Here is a 22820-nt window from a genome sequence, read left to right as displayed (position 1 = left end):
ATTAGAAAGGGAGAAAGTCCTGCAGTTTGACTGTCAATGAATACTTAATTCTCTACCGGCTTGCAATAAGACCTATCCACCGCTAGAGGTCAGTTATGACTATTTTTGAGCATCGAAGTCTGTGCAAAAATATCCTCTCAAGCCGCTCAATGTGATTTACATGCTGTACCTACATGTCTTACATGTTATGTTATAAATACACATTCATGTATCATAAAATATAATATGCAGTAGATTAGATATGGCTTATTAATCAAAATGCTATAATTTTCCTCTCATCAAAGGACTATGTAAAGATTAAGCATTAGGGTTTTTAATATTCTGCTATAATTTATCACTGTGAGCTTTAGCTATTTGACTTGCGCCGTGTTTTCACCCTGAATAATTGCCCTTAACCAATTTCCCCAGAAGCAGCTTCATTCTTGGTTTATGAAGCCCACAACATAACGAAAATACCTCAGTTATGCTTGCTTTGTTTTTTAAACCTTGGCTTTTCTCTAACAACAGGACAATAACGTCAATGTCATTTCAATTGCAACAACCAGTCTGTTTTAATATGACAAACAGACTTAAAATGTTTTAAATGCCAATATTGGCCTTAAAAGTTAAAGTAAATAGCTTACGCAAAATAAATGTTTATCCACTTTTAAAAGATCCGCATTACATAAACTGTTCTTAGGATTCAAGTTCACTAGACTGTTTGATAGCAATTTGAGGGAATTTTTATTAAGTGGGTCTCTCGATTAGGCTACAGTCGACGTCTGTAGCCTATTATCAATGAAATAACAAGAGTTATATCTTAATTGTCGGATATATATACTTATCTTATGTATCTTATTACAGGAGAGAAAAGCCCATTCAAACTTCGATGCTTAGGACTGTGCATGTTCGGTGGCGCGCGCAGAGGAACCTGAATACGCGCGTGCACGCGTACTTGATATGCGCGTCAAACTTCTGCCAGAATATGATAACTTACAAACAAACAAACTTCAAACAAATAAGCCAGAATACAATTTATCATTTTTTTAATCGTTGAATAAACCTGAACAAGCTCCATGAAATTTAATGTTTCGCTCAAATAATAAATTGCATTAAATGCAGATCTTATTGAATAATCCACGGATGTTTGGATAGATGAAATCAAATCGGTAGCAAATTTCATTTTAGGAATCAAACATGCAGAAGCAAATGCATTGTCTCTGTCTGAGTTCATGGCCAATTCAGAAAATGGCTAGTTTTGGTTCCTATTAAATTGAATAAGTAGCGTTTTATGAATACTATAGCCCACTATTACATAAATTCGGCTATAAATCAAAATAAACATTATTAGCATATTTGTTTGTATACGCACTTGTTGAAAACACTAGCGTGTTGTTGTGTAATAGAGATGCCCTGGCTCGTGACTTGACAGGTAAATTAAAACAGGGCGCATGTGGGAAACTGCTAGTGCACGAGCTCATGAAGGGCGCGCGATGAACACCTGTGCGCATCCCTGCGCCACCGGCACACAGGTTATGTATGAAGCATTTACACACTCTCCTGACAGTAATTTTAGCCAGAATTTATTGAGGTTCATGCGTTGACAAGTCAGTGTTGCTCGCGAGGGAAGATGACATGACGGTTATTGACATTTGCGCCTTAATATAAGGCACCTGAAGGGGCTCGCGCTGATTAGACCCCAGTGAAGAGGCGTTCAAGAGCAGCTACAATTGTGAATGAATAAGAAAGTGTGTCAAAAATGAACTCTGCGCTCACTCAAATTTAGACATCCCAAATGCAGTCTTTGCGTGCGGAATACGATTTAGTCTACGTTTAGCAGGACCTATTTGACATTACCTGAACGAGAATTATATTCAGAGAAGTAGCCTACAGACGTCGTGTGCTGTCGCCTGTAGCTCGCGATGCGCCTCAGGTAGAGCGCGCGCACATTAACTGCCATGAACTGCATGTAGCGCTTTAGCCAAGCCCAGTGTTTTGGATTTAAATGGTCCAGTTTTGACACATTTGCTTTGCTCAGCCGAGCATTGACGCTAAGGTAACCACTCTTGGCTCAGAGCCTGTTGTTTAGAACACGAAACAAATTGACTTCTCCTCCCCCAAGTCTTTGCCTTTTGTAATTTGCTCTGGCGTTGTTGTTTGTGTGTGACCAGCCCTGGGATTTCACCTCGTCCTTGAGAGACCAGCGCAAATCAACCCAAATAAAACATCCCGACCCTGTTTACCTCTCCCGGAGGGTCGTTTTCCTTCGAGACACGTGGACGAAGCCGTACACAACATTAGGTGAGTGATTCGAGACCGCATTGAACTTAAAGTTGTAATATGTGAGTGTGTTTAGGTGGTCAGTATGAGAGCGCGCGGAGCCTCGGCTCGCGTGACTGCATGTCGATGAGCGCCCTTAACCGGCAGGAGCTCCGCGATCTCTCCCTCTCTCAGACCGCTATTATTGCGATCTTTCCCTATTCCATAGTCAGAGTAATCCAGCTGGGATTAGAGCGCGTTCCCCTCCAATCATCAGCAACTCGAGTCTCGATCATTCCTGCCTCAGACCGCAGCAGATCTCACTCCAAATGCTGTCAGTTTCACTATCAGCTCTTTACATAATTATTTATACATTTTCATTTAGCTGCTGTGCATAGCCTACTGAAAAGGTGTGCATATGGCTAATATCCTTGCTATTCGTTCACCCCAACTTTTAATTATTCTCTTACACATCTTTGAAGAGTTAGTGAAATGTGTTTTCTGCAAACCCACAGACAAAAAATATTATTTTTTTTACTTAAAAGTAAACTTAAATAATATATTTATAAAGTTGTAAAGGTAAAATATAATTGTAGGACAGAATTAAAAAAAAGCTTAATCACTCTGTTGAAAAATTAAACTACTTTATATGAACAGTAGCCTAGTCAGTGTTAGTGCAGATGTGCAATGCTCAGTATATGAGCCTTATGATTAATTATATAGTGCATAGTGGTAAACAAGGTGGCAAAACGGTGCTTAAATGTATTTATAGTAAACTTTCACATATATTGAAAAGTAAGTTGCGGTTTCTTCTGTTAATTGGTGCATGGAAAAATATATCATTGGAAACGCATCCCTGAATTGTTGGTTTGAAATGCACTTAATCATAATTTGGAGAAACATAATTTTCTTCATTTTAAATAAGAGGAACTTTGACATTTAATTAAAAGATGAATATTGTTTGACTTCTAAAATAAAACTTTTTGAAGTTCAATCACCCCAGGACACGTTCAAATCGTTACACTGACCATCCTTTTTTTTTAATTTTAGGCGTGTACTGTACAGTATTTCTTTCATGTGCAGTTTTTTGCACTCACAAATATGACTTGCACAGAAAAGGTATGATTTTTAAATATTTGAATGGATCTTACTGCTGTATAACAGATCACAGTGAACTCCATCATAAAATCCAGCTGTTGAGTTCACACATAAATCTTATGAAAAATTAACGCTGACTTCTGTTGAGAGGAGAGAAGTAATTTGCTCAAGTAAGTCATATATTACTGGGTTGACTTTAATACGCTGGTGATTGATTTCAGTGTTCACAAATTCATAAACGTTGTGATAAAGTAGTCATATAATCAACTAGTGTGATTTCTATAATTTATTATAGGAATGAAATGTAATGTAATAGAAAGACAAGGGTTTAACAAGCAAAAGAGAAAAAAGTTCCTATGAAGTGTGATGGAAATCCATCATGCTTTTTGTTTTGTCTGAAATCATTTTCTCTTTTTAGTGGGGTCATGTTGAAAGCACAAAGGCTGTTCCGTTTTTGGCAAATGTTTTATTAACACTTTATACAGAGTGAGTTTTGGCTATTACCCTCAAAGTCTTGCCTCATAATTTCCATAATGACTGTTTTTTTTTTTCTTTTCTTTTTTTTTTCCTTCATTGTCAGGATCTTATAAGAGACCGTTTTTGTTTCTTCATTCAGAACCCATTGACTTTGTTTTGAATTGAATCCTCCTCTGACAGCATAACTAGACATTCTATCTTGGATGTTGCTGTTTTTAATACCAGTACTCCAACAGAAACTTCCATTGAAAAAAAGATTTAAAAAAAAAAATCATGTCGTAAGAGTTATTTTAAGCCGTGTTAGTCGCAGAGTTTCTCCATATCTCCATGCAGAATCAGGGATTGGTTTCCGATTGCAGGGTGGGAGAGAAACATCTCTCTCTCTCTCTCTCTCTCTCCCTCTCTCTCTCTCTCTCTCTCTCTCTCTCTCTCTCTCTCTCTCTCTCTCTCTCTCTCTCTCTCTCTCTCTCTCTCTCTCTCTCTCTCTCTCTCTCTCTTACTCATTCACTCACTCATTCACTCTTGTCATTCAGATAGATAAATTCACATTGCTCTTCAGATTATCTCTTAACCGATTCTGTGAATACATCACTCCGGCACAGCTGGATTATAGACCAGATATAGTTCTTATCCCCGAGGCCACTTCTAAACTGACTCTCAAAAGAAGACAAAAGAAAAACATGGCCGTGTAACTCAATAAAAAAGAAAACGGATAGAACGAGAATTTTTTTTGTTCTTTCTGGGGGAATTTCTAAAGAGCCTGGATTTCATTTTCTGTTTTAATCTAGTCATCAGTTAATTTTGGTAAGGCAGGTTATACTCACCATCATTTCATTCCCTACCACATAACTTTCCTTCTTCTGTAGAACTCAAAAAGAGAAGTTTTGAAAGATGTGCTCTGCTGCTCTTTTCCATTCCATTACACGGGGACTGGAAACTGTCCATTCCCACAGTATTCATTTTTTTCATTCCACTGTGCTGATTTTCCATCGCTTATATATGAAAACATGCATTCGATGGACATGTTTGACTGTTGTACTCACATATTGCATCTTTTTCAGCGTCTCGTGCATAAAACAAAATTCAAGTTAAAAGAAATTGAGCTTTTTAAAAAAATGTCTCTACACCTTGCGTTTTTTTTCGTTCCACTGCCCCGCATCTTACATTTTTAAAAGCAAAAACGTGTTGTGTAAGTGGCCCCTAAAAGTGTTATAAAAGTAACCTGAATCGTTTAAGTCTCAGCATTAGGTCATTAATCACTAAAAAAGATCTCCTTTTGTATTCTGCAAAAGAAATGAAATAAAAGAGTTTGCAATGACATGAGGGTGAGTAAATTATTTCAATTTTCGTTTTTTGTGTGAACTGTCCCTTTAAAGGTATGTTGACCCTCAGGAACAGAAGAACAGATCAGAATCCTTTTCGCCTACCATATCTCCTCTGTTGTCCGTTTGAACTATGTTGATCACAGGACAGGAAACGGTAAACAAATTCTTCAACATGTGGCGGCCTGCTAGAGCATTCTCTTTCTCTCTCTCTCTCTCTCTCTCTCTCTCTCTCTCTCTCTCTCTCTCTCTCTCTCTCTCTCTCTCTCTCTCTCTCTCTCTCTCTCTCTCTCTCTCTCTCTCTCTCTCTCTCTCTCTCTCTCTCTCTCTCTCTCTCTCTCTCTCTCTCTCTCTCTCTCTCTCTCTCTCTCTCTCTCTCTCTCTCTCTCTCTCTCTCTCTCTCTCTCACACTCTGTCTCACTCACTCAATGCAGCATGGAATAAAAGTGCCGGTTGGAGTTGAGTGCTCAGTCGAAGAATGTGTGTTAGCGGTGGTTGGTCACAGTAGTATTCGTTCGTTGTTAATCCAGCGAGAAAGGTTTTACTTTCCAATGTGCCTCCATTTATTAGTGACGAAACGCTGCAACAAAAATTATCTCGATATGGACAGTTGGTTTTGGCGATTAAGAAAATTCCCTTAGGCTGCAAATCCCCGTTGTTGAAACACGTTGTGTCTTTACGCAGACAAGTATATATGATTTTGAGGAGTGATATTGATGAACTGAATATTGCTTTTAAATTCAAAGTTGATAGCTTTGATTATGTCATTTTTGCTACAACGGAGCGCATGAAATGCTTTGGATGCGGGAAAGTGGGGCACTTGGTACGTGCTTGTCCAGACAAAAATGTGTCATGGTATAGAAGATGAAAGTGGGTCTCAAAGTCATAATGAAGGTCAGAAGGTGGAAAAAGAAAGCGAAGTTGGTGAGGTTTCGGATTTGAGTGTGGACAATGAAGAACCATGAAGTAATAGAGTGAAGAGTAGTGAGAAATGAATTCAGAAAAAGATGAGACAATGGATATTGAGCTTGATGAGATGGTGGGTGAATTACTCAAAGAGGACGAAGCATTATTTAAAGTGCCATCAGTGAAAAGGAAGTCTAATCTTGGTGAGATTGCAACTATATCAAAGAAAAAGGCACAAGATGAGACCATTACCAAAAGTTCTGGGGAGGTGTTGAATGCAAGTGATTTGTCTGGCTCATTACATTTTTCCATAGTGGTTACAGTTTTGAAAGAATGAAAAAGTTTTCTCCAGTGCACAAAAGGAATGAGGAATGTTGAGGTTATAGACTATTTTCCTGATCTTTCCTTATTTATTGACTCAGTAAAAAGTTTAATGAAACAGAAAGGTGAAGGATGTCTGTCAAATCCTGAGGTGAAAATCAAACCTGCCTCTGCAAATCAAAACCAATTGCGGGCTCTTAAAGGGAAAAAAAAGCAGCCTTAGCAGATCTATTAGGTACAAGGTCTCAGGGGCGTTGGTTAGATCCAGATTTCAGAGTCTTTCTGAAATGGATGCCCTGTCCAAGTTCTTCCTCAGATTAGAAAGGAAAAATGGCCAAAGAAAAAGTATTCAGTGTTTACGGTCAGAAGATGGAAAAGTTCTGACTGAGGTTTCTGACATTCGAAAAAGGGCTGTCGGTTTTTATAAAGAGCTGTATTCCAACAGTGTTGTGGATGGCCAGTTAATGGCTGAATTTGTGTCCAATCTACCAAAAGTAAATGAAGATTCATATGCAGAACTGATATGTCCCTTAACAATAGACAAACTTTTTAATGCTTTGCAGAGAATGAAGAATGGTAAAGCACAATTATTGGATGGGTTGCCTGTTGATTTTTATAAGGCATATTGACATTTGTTGGGAGAAGATCTACTTACAGTTTTAAGTGATAGTTTGGATAAAGGACAACTGCCACTAAGCTGCAGAAGAGCTGTTTTAACTTTGCTCCCCAAGAAAGGTAGCCTGGGTTTCCCCATACTGCCTTGCGCTCAGCACGATTTTATTCACGCTGCTAGGCAGCCTGGACACCGTGGAGCAGATTTTCCCCTCAAAAAGGGAACCAATCACAGAACGGGGAGGGAGCAGCAAGACGATGACGACGTCTATGCGACACACCGAAGCAGTTTGTTTATATCTATGGATCCAACATGGCAGCAGACGCAAAGTTACCTTTCGATGCAGCCTTAGATAAGTAGTTTAGAACGCAAGTTTATTTTGTCTTCTTCCTCGTCGAATTTCTGTCGCTCTACGTACGTCATCTGGTATAATTGAAACGATTGGCTATAAGCTACATACAGGCGCATTTGATAGACATTCGTAGCACCCAATAAACGGCTCTGGGCATTCGTAAACCACGCCTCAAATACGAGAAAATGAACATGTGGTTCCCAGACCATGTCTCAATGAGAAAGAGGTCTGACGTTAGCCAGGCTACAAGAAAGGTGATCTCAAAGAGATACAAAACAGGAGGCCATTTTCTTTATTATGCACTGATTATAAGATTTTATCAAAAGCTTTGGCGAACAGACTGAAGAAAGTAATTGGACAGGTTATACATTTAGATCAATCCTATTGTGTACCTAATAGATCAATCGTGGATAATATATCCTTAATTCAAGATGTTTTGGAAGACGTGGCCTAATTTCCCTAGATCAAGAGAAGGCGTTTGATCAGGTGGATCATCAGTTAGGGTTTTTCCTACATTGAAAATTTTTTGGCGGCCGCCAAAACGATTTTTTGTCCCGCCAAAGCCTTATTTGATCTGTAATTGGGTTTTGTGAGTGAAGCAGGCTACTGACGGAGTGACGGAGAGAACGATCACAGCGCCCCACCCCCGCGCGCGCACTCTCCGTCTTCTTTGCTCTCTCCCTCGCATCAAAATCAACTGATCCTAAAGGTCGGAAGACCGAATCCATGTTTCACGTGGTGTATTCGGAGAATATTTTTGCTGAATTAGCACTGGGTGTGAATTGCAGTCAAAAAAAAGTTGCCTTATCTTCTCTTACAACTTGTGACAAGCATTCTGCACATGCAGCTGACATAACTTTAAATAAACGCAAAAAATCTATCCAGTTTGAAGTGGTTTAGGGTTTTTGATCGTGGATGATTATAATGTCTCCACGATCTGCTTTTAAAGAAATATCGTAGAATCGTGCATTATATCTGTTCTGGCGCCTCTGTCCCTGTATTTTTTTTTACAGTCTACACTGTAAAAACTAAAGGAGCCTCAAGTATCCTGTTGGATACTCAAGGAACTTCAAAATGTAATTTTGGTGCCTCAAAGCTCTTTTTCCTATAGAAGGGTAACTGGAAGAGCATTGACAATCTTTGAGGTTCTTGCTGGAACTTATGGGATCCTTTAAGCACTTTGTATTTACTTCAGAGGTTCTGGAGTCACCTTTTCATTACCATGAGACCTCGAAGTGCTTTGGGGGAAAATAGAGGAACTTAAATGCGATAAAAGGGTTATTGGAAGATCTTTTAACATTTAAGTGGTTCCTGGAAGATCTCTTATGTTAAAGCCAGCATCTGGAGGAACCCAATGGTTCAGTGAGGCCCGAATTAGATTATTATTCTATTATTATTATTATTATCCTATTATTATTATTATTATAGGCTACTTAAGTTTGATTCAGTATACATACCCAGGTGAAAAAGACGTACTATTAAATGTATTAAAAATGTACTTGAGTGTGTTTTTAGTAGACCTACAATACAAATATAGCCTACTTTAATGCATTTTTATTATTATTATTATTATAGGCAAGTTTGATTCAGTATACATACCCAGGTGAAAAAGATGTACTATTAAATGTATTAAAAATGTACTTGAGTGTGTTTTTAGTAGACCTACAATACAAATATACTTTAATGCATTTTTAATACATTTAACAGTAACTATAGTCTTTTTTACTTGGGTAGCTTACATATATTTAGTATAGGCCTATTTTATTAAGTCATTTAAACCTTAAACAACAACACTAAATAATAATAATATTATATGAAGAAGAAGAAGCAGGAGGAGAGAAGTATTATTCTGTCACGAAACTGCTGCTATTCCTCCGCTGTCGTCGCTTCAGTGATCCTCGCGCTGCTCGCGCGCAACAAAGCTCAGCTGATCGACGTCAGAAAGTAACGGCTCCTCTCATCAAAGCTTCCGCCGTTTGTTCGGCTCTCCATTACAAGGTTTGTAAACTCGCCAAATAAATATAAATACAGAGTCTATTCACTATATATTTAAACACACATATATATAAACTAAATTTATTATACATTACTACGTTTTTACAGTGTTTACCACTCGTTTATTGCACAGTATCTGGTATGAAGGTTTTAGCCGCGATGCTAACTACGTTGATCTAATGAACAAATGGAAATGATTGACTTATTGTCTTAGATTGATTTAGTCATTCAATTCAACATATTTTGTACAACTGTGTCTTCAAATTGCTGATATAGCCTAACTAATTTAGAAAATTCTCTGATTCTTGGCGTTTGTTATGAATAACAAAAACAGGTTGTAGTTTGCTCTGTTTTTGTTTAGCCTAACGTTAACTTTACTTACTACAGGTGCCCTCATTCTCTCAAATACCATTTTAAAGCCATTTACTGGTCAATAAATATTATGTTGTGAATAATCAGCTTTGTTCTTTTGTTTCCCCAGAACAACCATTACATTTCTAAAATAATCTGAACATTTCAGTGGCAACATTGAATTACAGTAAGTTACCTGCACCACATGCAAGTACTTTATTACTATGAACTTTCTCTGTGTGAAATTGTATTGTTTGACTGTGTACTTGTGTTTTTTAATCAGTTACTCTCTGAAAATCTTTTCTCATGATCTCAAATCTCATTCATGTTACTCAGAAAAATAATATTTGATTCACAAAAAATGCTATAGACATTTTAACTCTGAATTATAACTTCAAGTTTAGTCTTTTTCGACAAAAAAAATAAATAAATATGAAAAAGCAATTAGGCTTCAGAAGACTTGCAACACAACCCATAACACATGAGTTGTGAACTCATTGATTATTTTTAGGATCTTTTCTGGGACATTTTTGGAGCTTAACCATTTTTACATAAATTGTTGCATTGAATTGAACTAGACAAGTGTGCATAAGAATGGTTTCATGAATGATTTACACAATTGTTTTCTGCTTGTGTTTCATGCAGTGTAAGTGATCGGTGACTGGGGTTGCATTATGCCTGAGATCTGCTTTTGGGTTCCACAGACAGAAAGTCAAACAGGTTTGGAACGTCACAAGGCTGAGGAAATTATTTAAATTTCACAACTATCACTTTAATAACATTACTAACAGTAAATTTTGTACTTTGCAGGGATCTCGGAAAGCTGAAATACAAGTTTGATCAAGAATAAAAATCCTCCTGTAGAAAAATCATTGAAGTGCCTGGACCATCCACCAGAAAAGAGGAAAAACAAACGGAAAACGATGCTGTACCTTTTCACTTTTCTAACTCGTTAAGTACCTCACACCAACTTGGTCCCATAGTGACATTTTTGACCACAAACGAAATTGCTGATCGTGTGAATTCATATTGAAATGACTGAATTCACCAGTGAACATTCACAGAACAACAGATCATTTTACTGCACCTTAACTCTGTTTCGGGTCGAAGCCTCTACTTCTACTTCCTCTATCTTGTTTCATGAGAATACTCAACAACCATTTATGAACACTGTTGATTCAAGTCACACATTTAAGCTTTTCAAAAGCCATATTGTACATTACAGTCTCCAGTCTAACGGCATACCAGACTTCAACATTTTATGATTCAAAATAGCTGAATAACTAACCATCAGAGATTTCAGTATAGAGATAAAGGTTACAGCACAATGAGTGTATATTAGCACTGTTGTTTGTTTTTGGCATCTGATAGAGCTTTTGGACTTGGAAACAGTGATGTCAGACTAACCATCGGACTGAAACACAAATGTTTTAAAGTTAAGTATGATGGACATTTTTAATTAGTTCAAATGTAATTTTTTTACATTGATTTATTTAGTGGAACATATGTGTTTCCATGCATTTTGTTGATGTCTTTTCTTGTTTATCTATTGTATATACATGGTTGATTATTCATGTTGCTTATGTATTATACTATTTTTTTGTGTATTCATTGATATTAATCTGTAGTTAAATTTTTTTCCCCATGTGCATGGAAGTGTATGTATAAAAATGAATATCAAATATGTAATAAACAATTCTTATTTTGTATTTGGTTCAATTTGTTTATTATAATAGAAGTCAAAGGTAACCATAGTAACATGAAATTAAATATTTAAAAAAAATGAAATTTGGTTCCTGGAGGCACCCAAAGTGGTTCCACACAGTGCCTAATATAAGAGTTCCTCAGGAAACCTGTGTGGTTCCTCAGAGAACCGGCCCTTTTTAAAGGGTGCCTAGAGGATCTTCAGACGGTTCCGCCGGTGTGGCGAAGTGAAGAACCCCAAAAGGTTCCTCCAGGCACCTTTTATTTTTACAGTGTATGGTCCCAACATACTGAACAACGCGACGTATATTCACATAAAATGTTAACGCAGCGGAACGGAACGGGACACTGCAGTTCATAATTTGCATGTGCTTTAATGCCTTGTCGGTTAAACATTTAGGCTAATTCGCGTGCTGATGCACTGTTACGTGTGAGTTCCTCAGCGCGTACATGTGAAGCTCACATGCACTAAAAGCCTGTCTACCAGCGCCTGGATACTTGACTAAGTTATCTTTCGAGTCTTATTGTGCTTATACTGTTAAATACACACAAGGTTTACATAAACAAAGTCGGTTATGTCTAAAGTGAAAGCAAACTTGAGAAAATTGAGAGAAAATCTGCTTGTCAAATGCGTGTATAGTAGACGCGTCGCGCACAACTCTTAAAGAGACAGTAGTTATAGTAAACACGCTGCCGCTTGTCCTTAAAGGGATAGTTCACCCAAAAATAAAAATTATCTCATAGTTTACGCACTCTAATGTTATTCCAATCCTCTATTAATTTCCTTCTAATATTTTTCTAATATTAATATTTTGAAAAATGTGGCTATCCAAACAGTAGCTGGTCCCCATTGACTTCCATAGGAGAAAAATATACTATACTATACTATACTAAATATACTACCCTTTTTTTAATTTGTATATTAAGTTGTGTATGTGTAATGTGTATCTTTGATCTTAATTTTTAATAACAAAGAAAATAATGACAAATATTTTTATCTTCGCCCCTGTCTGCCTTTTTTTATTTTTTTATTTTGTTACCTAAGGCTTTGTTTTTAAAATATGGACATTAGTTTGGCTGTAATGCTAAGTCACAAAATAGTAAAACCAACATAAAAAGAATCGTGATAAAATTGTGAATCGTGATTTCCCTGAAAAAAATCGTGATATGATATTTTTGCCATATCGCCCACCATCTTTCAAAACAATGAAAGCCAGTCGTGGAAAAATCACAGCTTTTTTTGCAAAGAGGGCAAGAAAGGATGACAGTGAGAGTGACAGGTAATATCTGTGTCTGATAATTGCAGTCTATATATAATTTGGAAGAGGTTTAAAATTGAATTATCAGCCACAGTCTGGAAGAAAATGGCCCCCAAAATAAATAAAATAAAAGAATGAACAACCAAATATTAACAACGAGGAACAAAAGAAACAAACGTCAAGGTATAGATATAAAATAAGTTGTAATCGCTTTCTTTTACTATCTAGCCTGACAGTGATCGTTTTTTCCTGAATAAATAGGTTAAGAAAAAAATCACAAACTGTTTCTTTGTATTTATTTTAAATTTAACATGTATTGTCAATATTGGGCTTGCGGATCATGTGGGTACTAGGGTACTCTTTGCTGTGTGTGGATGACCATGTCGGTCAGCCACCACCGAAGACCAATTTTGACCCAGGAAAAACCCTGAGTTTTCATGGTACACGTTCGAAACTTTTGGTTTTTCACCTGCTTTCACTGCCTTTATTAAAGTGCTTTATGAAAATATTGAAAGTGTACTGAAAATCAATGGTGGTTTGAGTAGCCCTTTTAAAATTCAAAGGGGGATTAGACAAGGATGCGCCTTGTCAGGGATGCTTAACTCTATAGCAATAGAAACCATGCTAAATAAAATTAGGAGTCATTTAGATGCTTTTACAGATGAGAGTAACTTTCCACCTATAACGCTATCAGCATGCAGATGATGTTTTAGTTTTAACCAGTGGACAAGATGATATTGACAAGCTGGTTGATATTGTTCACATTTATGCAAAAATCTCATCTGCAAAAGTAAACTGGGCCAAAAGTTCAGCATATAGTGTTGGAAAATGGAATGAAGGAGAACTGGTATTACCAGGTGAAATGGATGGTCACAAAGAGGTCTGAAATATCTTGGAATATTTTTGGGTGATGAAGTAATAATGCAAAGAATCTGGGAAAATATTCCTGAAAATGTAGAAGGAAGATTTGAACGGTGGAAATGGCTTTTTACCTAAAATGTCCTTTAGGGGGAGAGCATTGATTATTAATAATTTAGTAGCCTCCTCATCATGGCACAGATTAACAGTTTTAGAGCCTCCTGAAGGGGTTCTTGTAAATACAGGTCAGGATGATCAATTTATTTTTGGATTAGATTACATTGGTTACCACATAAATGTTCTGTACCTTCCAAAGGAAGACGGTGGTCAAGGGGTTGTTGACCTTATAAGCAGGACAGTAGCCTTTAGGCTACCGTTTGTTCAAAAGTTTTTATACAGTCCTAGTATTTCATGGTTTGGACCAGCCTGTTGCTTTTTAAGTAAGGTTGGAGGATGGGTTTTTGAATAAATATCTTTTGGACAGATTGTAGGAGTTTTAATTTGAAGTCTATCTCTTCCTTATATGAAAGTTTAAGAAAAGCATGGTGTATGGTACAGGTCAAAAGATCAATGTCATATCAGTCTCTGAATTGGTTTTTATGTGGAGAACTTTGTGGTTGATACAAATTTTAACAAAAGCCAAAGTTGTTAAAATGAAAGACTTGTTAAAGAAAAGGCCGGTATCACGTTGGACAATGCTGATGCACTTGCACAGAGACTTGAAATTAAATCAACAAGGACAGTCTTTTTTTATTAAAGAAGTGGCAAGACAATTTGAGTGAAGAAGATTGGAACTTTTTGTCAAGTCAAGCTCTTCCTGATAAAATGGATAAAATGGATTTTCCTTGTATGGTGATATCTAAAAGTGTAATAGAAAATGAAAACGTTTGAATGACTTCAGAGAATTTGAGAGACATAATGTTTGATACAATGGGGGAAAAGATTTATATAAAGTGTGTGTAAAGGTGATAAATGAAGAGAAATTAAAATGTATGGATATACCATGGAGAGATCATTTAAGTGTTGATTTTGATGTCAAGCCCTTTTGGGACTTTTGTTACAAACCACCATTGACTAAAAATGTGGGTGATCTTCAATGGCGAATTTTACATGGAATTGTTGCTAGAAACGCTTTTATCTCATTGTTGAATCCGAATGTGCAAGATAAGTGTCCTTTTTATGGTGAACGAGAAACCATATTTCATTGTTTTATGCTCTGTGAGAGACTAAGGCCTTTATTTGGTTTATTGGAGATTTTATTTGGTAATGTTTACAATGATTGTGTTTATTTTTGGCTTTAAATATTGTAAAGGAAAAAAGAAGAAAGGAGAAAGGTTACATTTTTATCTTAGGTCAAGCCAAAATGGCAGTTTATATTATTAGGAAATATGAAATTGCTGGTAGTAGTAAAAATGTTGAATTGTTGTTTAAGGGGCTCATAAAAGCAAGACTAAAACTTATTTTTTATTTTATTAGCAAGAATTTATTTTTATATTCTCATATGAAAAATTGGAAAACTTTGAAGAGGTGTGGAGTGTACAAAGAATGTTGTGCTGGATTGAAAATGACACATTGCACTTTGGTGAAGAATCAGCCTAATTCTATGTGATTTCTTGTAAATGTAGTGTTTTTTGTTTTTTGATGTTGTGTAGTTCATAAAGGTGTGTTGGAAATAAATAAATAAAAAAGGGAGGGAGGGAGAGAGAGGGAGGGAGAGAAAAATTACTGTGCACGTTCTCGTTCTCTCTCTCTCTCTCTCTCTCTCTCTCTCTCTCTCTCTCTCTCTCTCTCTCTCTCTCTCTCTCTCTCTCTCTCTCTCTCTCTCTCTCTCACACTTCCTCCCACCTCTCTTTCTTACTCTCTTTCTCCCTCTTTCCTGCTCCAACAAGCCAGCAGGAAGATAGTGTTAGCAGATCTTGGACTACGCTAAATAACATTTGCCAAGACATATGAATTATAAGGCTAATGGGCTTAAAAGGCTTGTCTTAACATTGTCTCTACTTAACCATGCAGAAGCTGGCTTATAGAACGGCAGAAATAGATTGGGAACCAAAATACCCCAATTTTGAGGTCAGGATTAGAATGGATGAAAGACACTAAGTTTCTTTATGAAACCATAAAATATTTAATTGTTGGCAAATTGAGAGATATCTCTCCCCGCTGCTCTTCTCTGGCGAACTGTCTGCCAAGCGCATTGTTATTGTGTTTTGACATACAACTGATGTGATTGTTCTCATAACCACAGAATCTGGGACAGGTAGTCATTATCATGAGGGGTGGGTAAAAAAACAGCGAGAACAAAGTAACTGAGTTTCTGGGCTCAGATTGTGCAGGCAGCCCAGAAGTGAAGCACTGGCCATGTGTTCGGGCCATTGCTCTGGTGGCTTTGGGCCGGGCATCTGCACAGCTGCACATGATGCTCGTGCTCCCTGCTCCAGTTTGGGGGCTCGTTCGGGTCTCTCTGATTGGATACGCTTGCATCTGTGCCGTGCGCTTATTGGTTCTTAATGCTTGCTGAACTCTTTCTAGTGGGGTCCAGTGTTTGAGTTAGTTGGACGGGATCTGAGGACCATTCCTGGCAGTTCTAGTTGTGTGGCAGGTCAGCTGCTTGTCCCCTCCCCTGCCCTCTCTCAGCCCTTCTGAATAAATGAGCTATTCTGGGACATGCAAATATCCAGAAAGCTGGAAAAGTCTGTGGAATATGTTCAGGGAATCAAAAAGGCATTAAAAAAAGTAATTTTGTGGAAAAAAAATTACGATCAAAAAGAACTGCTTTAAAAATGTCATTTATTCCTGTGTTGGCAAAGCTGAATTTTTAGCAGCCATTACTCCAGTCTTTATTATCATGATATAGAAATCAAAAAGTTTGTAACTACAAAGGTCTTTACTTTTATTTTTATTTATTTAATGCGTCATTGCTGAATTAAAGTATTGATTTGTTTTTAAAAAAATCTTTTTGATCCCCTCTATTGACTAGAGGACAACTTACAAAGTTGTTAAAAATAATAATGTATTAATAGACTCCTTGCCTTAGAAATGTGGAATGCTGTTTTTTCATGTTTATTATTATTATTATTATTATTATTAGAAACATGAATAGGTAAGTGACCTTAAAATGTCTCACTAATTTCAGAGTAACAAAATTGATGTACATTTTTGTTTTTGTGTGCATATTTTTAAATCAGAAAGAAAGTGTTAGAACCTCTTCTGCGCACATAATGTAAATGTTCTTATCAATTATTAATAAATTAAGCCTACTTTCTCCAACTGTAATGTTTTGTTATGTCTGTGAAATTGTGCTTTTTACTTAAGGACATGCATCATTTTTATATTGTTTTCTATTGTAGATAAACCTTCCCTTGAAAGGTACACAAAACAAACTATGGTTGATTACTCTACATGTCGGTCAGATGGTCTCTTCCTGTCTAAGTGAATGACAGTAATGTCGACCAGACCATATGCCCTTTAATCTGGCTATGAGAGACTGATCTGGCTATTTGTCATCTGATTGGTCATCATAAGTAAACTCCAATGTGAATCAGTATGTGTTGGAGGATGAAAGCTAGCTTCTCTTAAAATGTTTGCGATGGACAGTGTTTGGTGACACTGCCCCTCTATCACACAGAAACATTTGAAAGGTCCGCTGTTGAAAGTGGATGTGTGTGAGGGCTGGGTTGCCTTGACACTTTGATCAATCAAGGATAAATGAGAGGCTATGCTTTTATCACGCTGAATAATAATGACGAGCATTTGTCGTTTGAATGCAAGTGTTCCTGAATGTACGTCAAGAGTTGATGCTCTTTATCACAAAGGCCAAGAACATTTTTAAAATTTCACAAAGACTTTGTTCAATTAATTGATCTATTCGTTTATTCATTTCACCTCCGTTTTGTGGTGTCAGATTTGCAACACTCCAGCGTTTTGCTCAAAAGAGTTTGCTGAATAGCGACTCATCTCATTGTTTCTTTTTCAAAACCGATTGTTCTCGTGGTCTTGTGGGATTTCAAGGTTTCTGCATTCCTCCTCTAATCCCTGTCCTTAACCACCAAACTCTGAGTCATCTCGCCGCATAACTCAACAATTTCGTTTAGGGAAATTAGTACGTTCCCGCCGACCCTGTCTTTCATCGTTTGCCGTGGTGCATATTTAAGTCCGTTCCTGGGCTTATTTTCTTAATTGGTGGCCTGTACTTGCTCAACACCGATTGCCTTTGATCATCTCAGATCATTACGTTTACCTCATTAATTTGCTCAATCCAGTTTTTCCCCCCCTCCCCTGTTGAGCCAAATTTAAGGGCCCATGTAAAAAATTGGATTAATAATACATTTTATGAGCCAAGAGAAAAATCAGCTCCCTTTGTGGTCTCTCTCTGTCTCCCTTGTCTTTCTTCTTACCCGCTGATTGTGTTTCCCTAGTGTGAAAGACACAAGCCAAACAATGCCTGATGAAAGGACACTCTCTGTGTTTGTTGCTGTTGACCTGAATCTAGTCTGAAAGAAAGCCACGGACAGGGCGGAGAGGAATGAAGATACAGGGAGGAACGGTATAGTTCTGTTTGCTTAGTATGGATGAGAAAGTTGCTGATTAGATCCCTAGTGCTGGTGGAGTCCTGCACTGTGATCATGGTGAGGGAGGTTCTGTGTCCCCTGTCTGTTGAAGACGCTTTGTGATCTGTCTGACCCTGCGCTCTGAACCTTCTCTTTGGCTCAGTGTGGACATGCATATGCCTTAAATATCAAAATCGTTCCTGGTCTTATTGTGCATGAATCATCTGTGCAATTTATACCAAAAGGTTTGAAAGGATGTATTGATATTAAAAAAACTAGCTGATCTGCTAAGGCAATAGTTACCGGCCTTATTCCCATAGTGCATCCTGTTGCCATAATTTTCCCATATAAAAAATGCACACGCACCCAACCATCCACCTGATTTAAAAGAAATTGTGATTCATCAGACCAGGCAGCCTTCTTCAATTGCTCCATGGTTCAGCTCATGTGCCCATTGTAGATGTTTTCGGCGCTGGACAGGGGTTATCATTGGCTCTCTTACCGTCTGCTTCTACGAAGCCCCATAACCGCAAACTGCGATGCACTGTGTAGTCTGACACCTTTCTATCATGAGCCACAAGTTATTTAGCAATTTGAGCTACAGTAGCTCTACTCCCCATGTGCATCAGCAACCATGACCCTGACGTCGGTTCACCCCTTGTCCCTTCTTGCACCACTTTTGGTAGATACTAAACACTGCATACTGGGAACACCCTACAAGACTTGCCATTTTGGAGATGCTCTGACCCAGTCATCTAGCCATTATTTGGCCTTTGTCAAAGTCACTAGGATCTTTTCGTTCACCCATTTTTCCTGCTTCCAACACATGAAATTCAAGAATTGACTATTCACTTGCTGCCTAATATATCCCACCCTTTGGCAGGTGCCATTGTAATGATATAATCAATGTTATTCACTTCACAGTGGTCAGTGGGTTTAATGTTGTGGCTGAACACTGTATTGTGCATCTCTATATGTTTATCTTGGTAATTATTCATGAATTTAAATGACCTTTTGCTCAATTGTTCCTTTTGTGACATCAATAGTCTCCCACCCCTTTGATCCACCCTGGTATATAATGGCAACTTTCTCAACGAATAAAATGAAGTTTGGCCTTTGTTGCAAATATCATTTTAGGACTTTAAACAAATGATGTTTGAGCAAATGTTGTACAAATAAGTTTGATATTTCATCACTGCCTTTCTTTGTCAACCACCTCTTCATCTTCATCTCCTGTTGTTTATCCTTTTTTTGTGTTGTCTTCATTTATTCTTCTATCCATAGTCTCTTGTCTTGAAATGTGTGCATTTGCCTCCCACACTTCTACCTTAAAAAGCCTCAGGCCTAACACTTTTGACAAAGATACATGTAGACTTTAAAAGCAAAGAATTCATCATTTTATTGTCTCGTTGCCAAATAGGGCACAAATAATCCACTCCAATTAGGTGTTTGTGCCATGAAAATTGGATTTTCTCTCTCTTATGAAAACGCATATTCCAGAACACCATTGTTGATTTTGAATTCCAGTGACGACAAGAGAACAACATGCCAGGTTGATTTCACACAACCATTTGCATATAGAGGCTGTAGGTAAATATAGATCTGTATCTTCAGTGCATACTTTGTTTTTACTGTTTTGAGGCCGTTATTGTCCTTCCCATGTGGCCGTATGCATATCAATGTGACTGAATCTCACAATCCATGGACTGATGTCTCAGCCAGCGCACAGAGGAGAATGGCTGTCTTTGTCGAGAGGCGTTTATTGTCTTCAAACCCAGAACAAGCAAACAAACAAAGTCGTGAGGCATCTATTGAGCAGATTGCAGCGCACATGATTTAGTCTCAAGGCTTTGGGCTTTTATGTCCACATGATTGTGTGTGTCTTCATATTGTTTGGTTTCAGACCTCTTCCATTATCATATAGATAACTGAACATTGTTACATGAATATGAGAAGCTGCGGCTAATGTAATGTCATCTCTTTGTGTGCGAGTGACTTTTTTTCCTCGCGTTTATGATCCTGTCTTTCTACTTTATGGGAAGATTGGAGACCAGAGAAAAGGGGAAAAATACTATGGATTTTTGCACTCAATAAATCAATGACCTACTTTGGTATTTTGTGAAACCTTGCTTATTTTTCACATGCCCGTGGGGGTCGTTCTGTTTATTTTGCGCTGTGTGTGTGTGTGTGTGCTTCTGTGAGTGTGTATGCCATCGTTCAGGTCCCAAGAGAGTGTTTCGGATCTATACTCATTGGCCGGTTGCAGTGGTCGAGCTCTGGTTTAGATCTGATAGCGAGTGTCTCGTGAACACTGGTCTGAGACCATCGCTGCCATTGATGTTAAATGATTCCGGTCAGGATTCGGATGTGCTACACTGGTCTTAGGTCAGTGTAACAGGATGACCTACAGTTTACCCTGAAAGTCCTCCAAGTGTGCAAAAGCACTCGCTGTTCCCACTTTGCACAATGCTGGGTTACAGTTTTGCTCTCTGAACCCAGTGCATCCAAAAACAATAGCAAAGGGGTCAATGAAATGTTGCTTTATTTTTATTTATATATATATATAGGTCAGTAGAAGTAACTCAATATATTACATATATTTTGATTTCTATGGCAAAGTTCAGACTGTAAGTGTAATGTGGTGTAAATTTTATATTTTTATTGTTATATAAGCTATTTTATTTTTGTAAATATTTACTTTGTACCCTGATATATAAAAATATATTAATATAATATATATAGTACTGTATATTACAAATAAAAATAATTTAAAAAATAAACAAATATTGAACGAAATTTAAAAATCTTCCCCTTTTTTTAATTGATACTCCTATATATTTTTTTGTTGATCCAAAGACCTTCTTCCCTTTAAAAGTGAAGTGTGTAAATTCTGTTTCACTTGCTTCAAGTGAAATTGAGATAATTATTGAAAAAATGACACCAATGTTTCTATATTGGGATTGGTCAGGATGTTTAAACAAACAGAAATGCTTTGATATAAGTACATGAATGTCTTTCTTAAAGTCATATCTGCATATTAAGCTGCATTAATTGGAGGAAATATTTTAACACAGCAAAAACTTGCGCACTTCAGCTTTATAGAACCAAACCTTTGTTTTGTGACGTAGTGTAAATCTGAAACCCTTTGGAAATTATGTGATCAGCTTTGTCTTACACTGTAAGGGAATTCTCTGTAGCTTATGAAGCACATAATGTGCTATTCCATAAAGTTTGATCATACATTCTTTTAGCTGTTATAGATATAATACTTGGAAGTATTTGCCAATACGCGTGTGTTTGTGCCTGTTCTTTGTCTCTGTGGTTTCATCAAGCGTGTGTGTGTGTGTGTGTGTGTGTGTGTGTGTGTGTGAGAGCCCCTCTGCCTGAGAGCGTCCCTCTGATCTTCCCTGTGCGTTCTCTCACTTTCAACATCTTCCCTTTCTTATGGAAAAGAGCCAATTAGAGTTGTGTCTGTTTGTTTAAAACAAAATGGCTTTTAATTAGTCTGATCAAAACCTCACTTCTGTAGGCCCCGGGATCCACTTTGTAGTTCCCCTCTAGATTGCGGATGGTTTTGATGCTGGCTGATAGGACAGGAAGACAATCTGATGGCTTTTAATGAATGCTCTTACTTTTGTCTGCTCATACCTTTCTCTTTTTCCTTTTTCTTTCTATCTCCTTTGTTGTATTGTTCTCGGTGCCCCCACCAAACACACCCGCCCTGCATTCTGTGGTTTTCAGAAAGGCCACTGCTCGTTGCGCTCCCACCCAGTGTCCTGCAGCTGGGGATTGTGGGTAAATGTGGATGTGACCTCATCCTCAGGTGGTGCCTGTGGGGCCTGCTGCTCCTTATAGTCCTGCTCTTCTGTCCTTAAGAGACTTCATGCAGACATAATACAGGCTTTCATTAAAGGGCGTTTGGGCCAAGGGCAAATCTGCTTCTCTGAGGCTTCTGTCAAAGGAACCTTATCTATTATGAGAGAGTCTTTATCTTACGCATTTTCTCTGGTGCCCTCTGTACTGTTCGAGTGGAACAAAAGAGCTCTTTGCTTGAGAAAGTGAATTTATTTCTGACATTGTGGTCATTGAACTCAGCCCTCTGTGAATTAAATTGCCCTGGCTGTGCTCAAGGGATCTTCTCTGTTAAACATGGCCTCATCACCATCTGGGATGTTTATTGTATTGGATTATGTCTAGTGTTCAATGAAAGTACAAACTAATGATATTCAACCATTTTGAGAACAGCAGTGTTATCTACCATTGTCAAATTAAAATATACTTTATGTATTATATGTATAAAAACTTACAGACAAGATACAGGTAAAGTCAAATCCTCTCTACCAGCTCTGCTACCACTTCATACCTCTCACATTGTCACATTTTAGTCTAATGACGATAAACTCAGAAGTTTTTATTAAAACAAAAACTCAGGTAATCTACAATGATGGGAAACCGCGTGCAAGCACAAACACAAACTGAATGCAAGGAGGAACTTAAATACATAAAGATAATGAACAGAATACAGACAGGTGTGCTCATTAAATAAATATCCATGACAACTGATTAGTGGCGGGAAACTAGAACAAAGGTCCATTAAAGAGAAACTAAGCTAAACTGAATATAATGGGAACAGAACAGTGCAGCCTTGCGTCGTAACAGATCGACAGAGGGATGGGAGGGTGTGGGCTCTGGAGGCCGACGAGGGGCAAGCGAAGAACCAGAACTATTAAGGAGGAACTGGGGTGGAGCAGACAGCGGAATGACCCATAGAGGAGCTGA

General features: G+C 37.7%; 1 protein-coding gene across 3 annotated transcripts in view; it reads left to right on the top strand.

Annotated features, from left to right (window-relative positions):
• The first annotated feature begins 2184 nt into the window (after positions 1–2184).
• sox5 (SRY-box transcription factor 5) overlaps positions 2185–22820 on the top strand; it is a 207527-nt gene continuing 186891 nt past the window's right edge. For 2 of the 3 annotated variants that reach the window (XM_081363074.1, XM_081363072.1), the window contains exon 1: positions 2185–2280. The gene's annotated coding sequence lies outside the window, so the exon portion shown is untranslated. The remainder of the gene's footprint in view (positions 2281–22820) is intronic. The other variant, XM_081363073.1, reaches the window with a different exon arrangement.

Source organism: Scardinius erythrophthalmus (genome assembly GCF_964197995.2).
Source record: "Scardinius erythrophthalmus genome assembly, chromosome: 4".
NCBI lineage: Eukaryota > Metazoa > Chordata > Actinopteri > Cypriniformes > Leuciscidae > Scardinius > Scardinius erythrophthalmus.
Note: the sequence above shows the minus strand (reverse complement) of the source record. Positions and strands in the feature narration are given on the sequence as shown.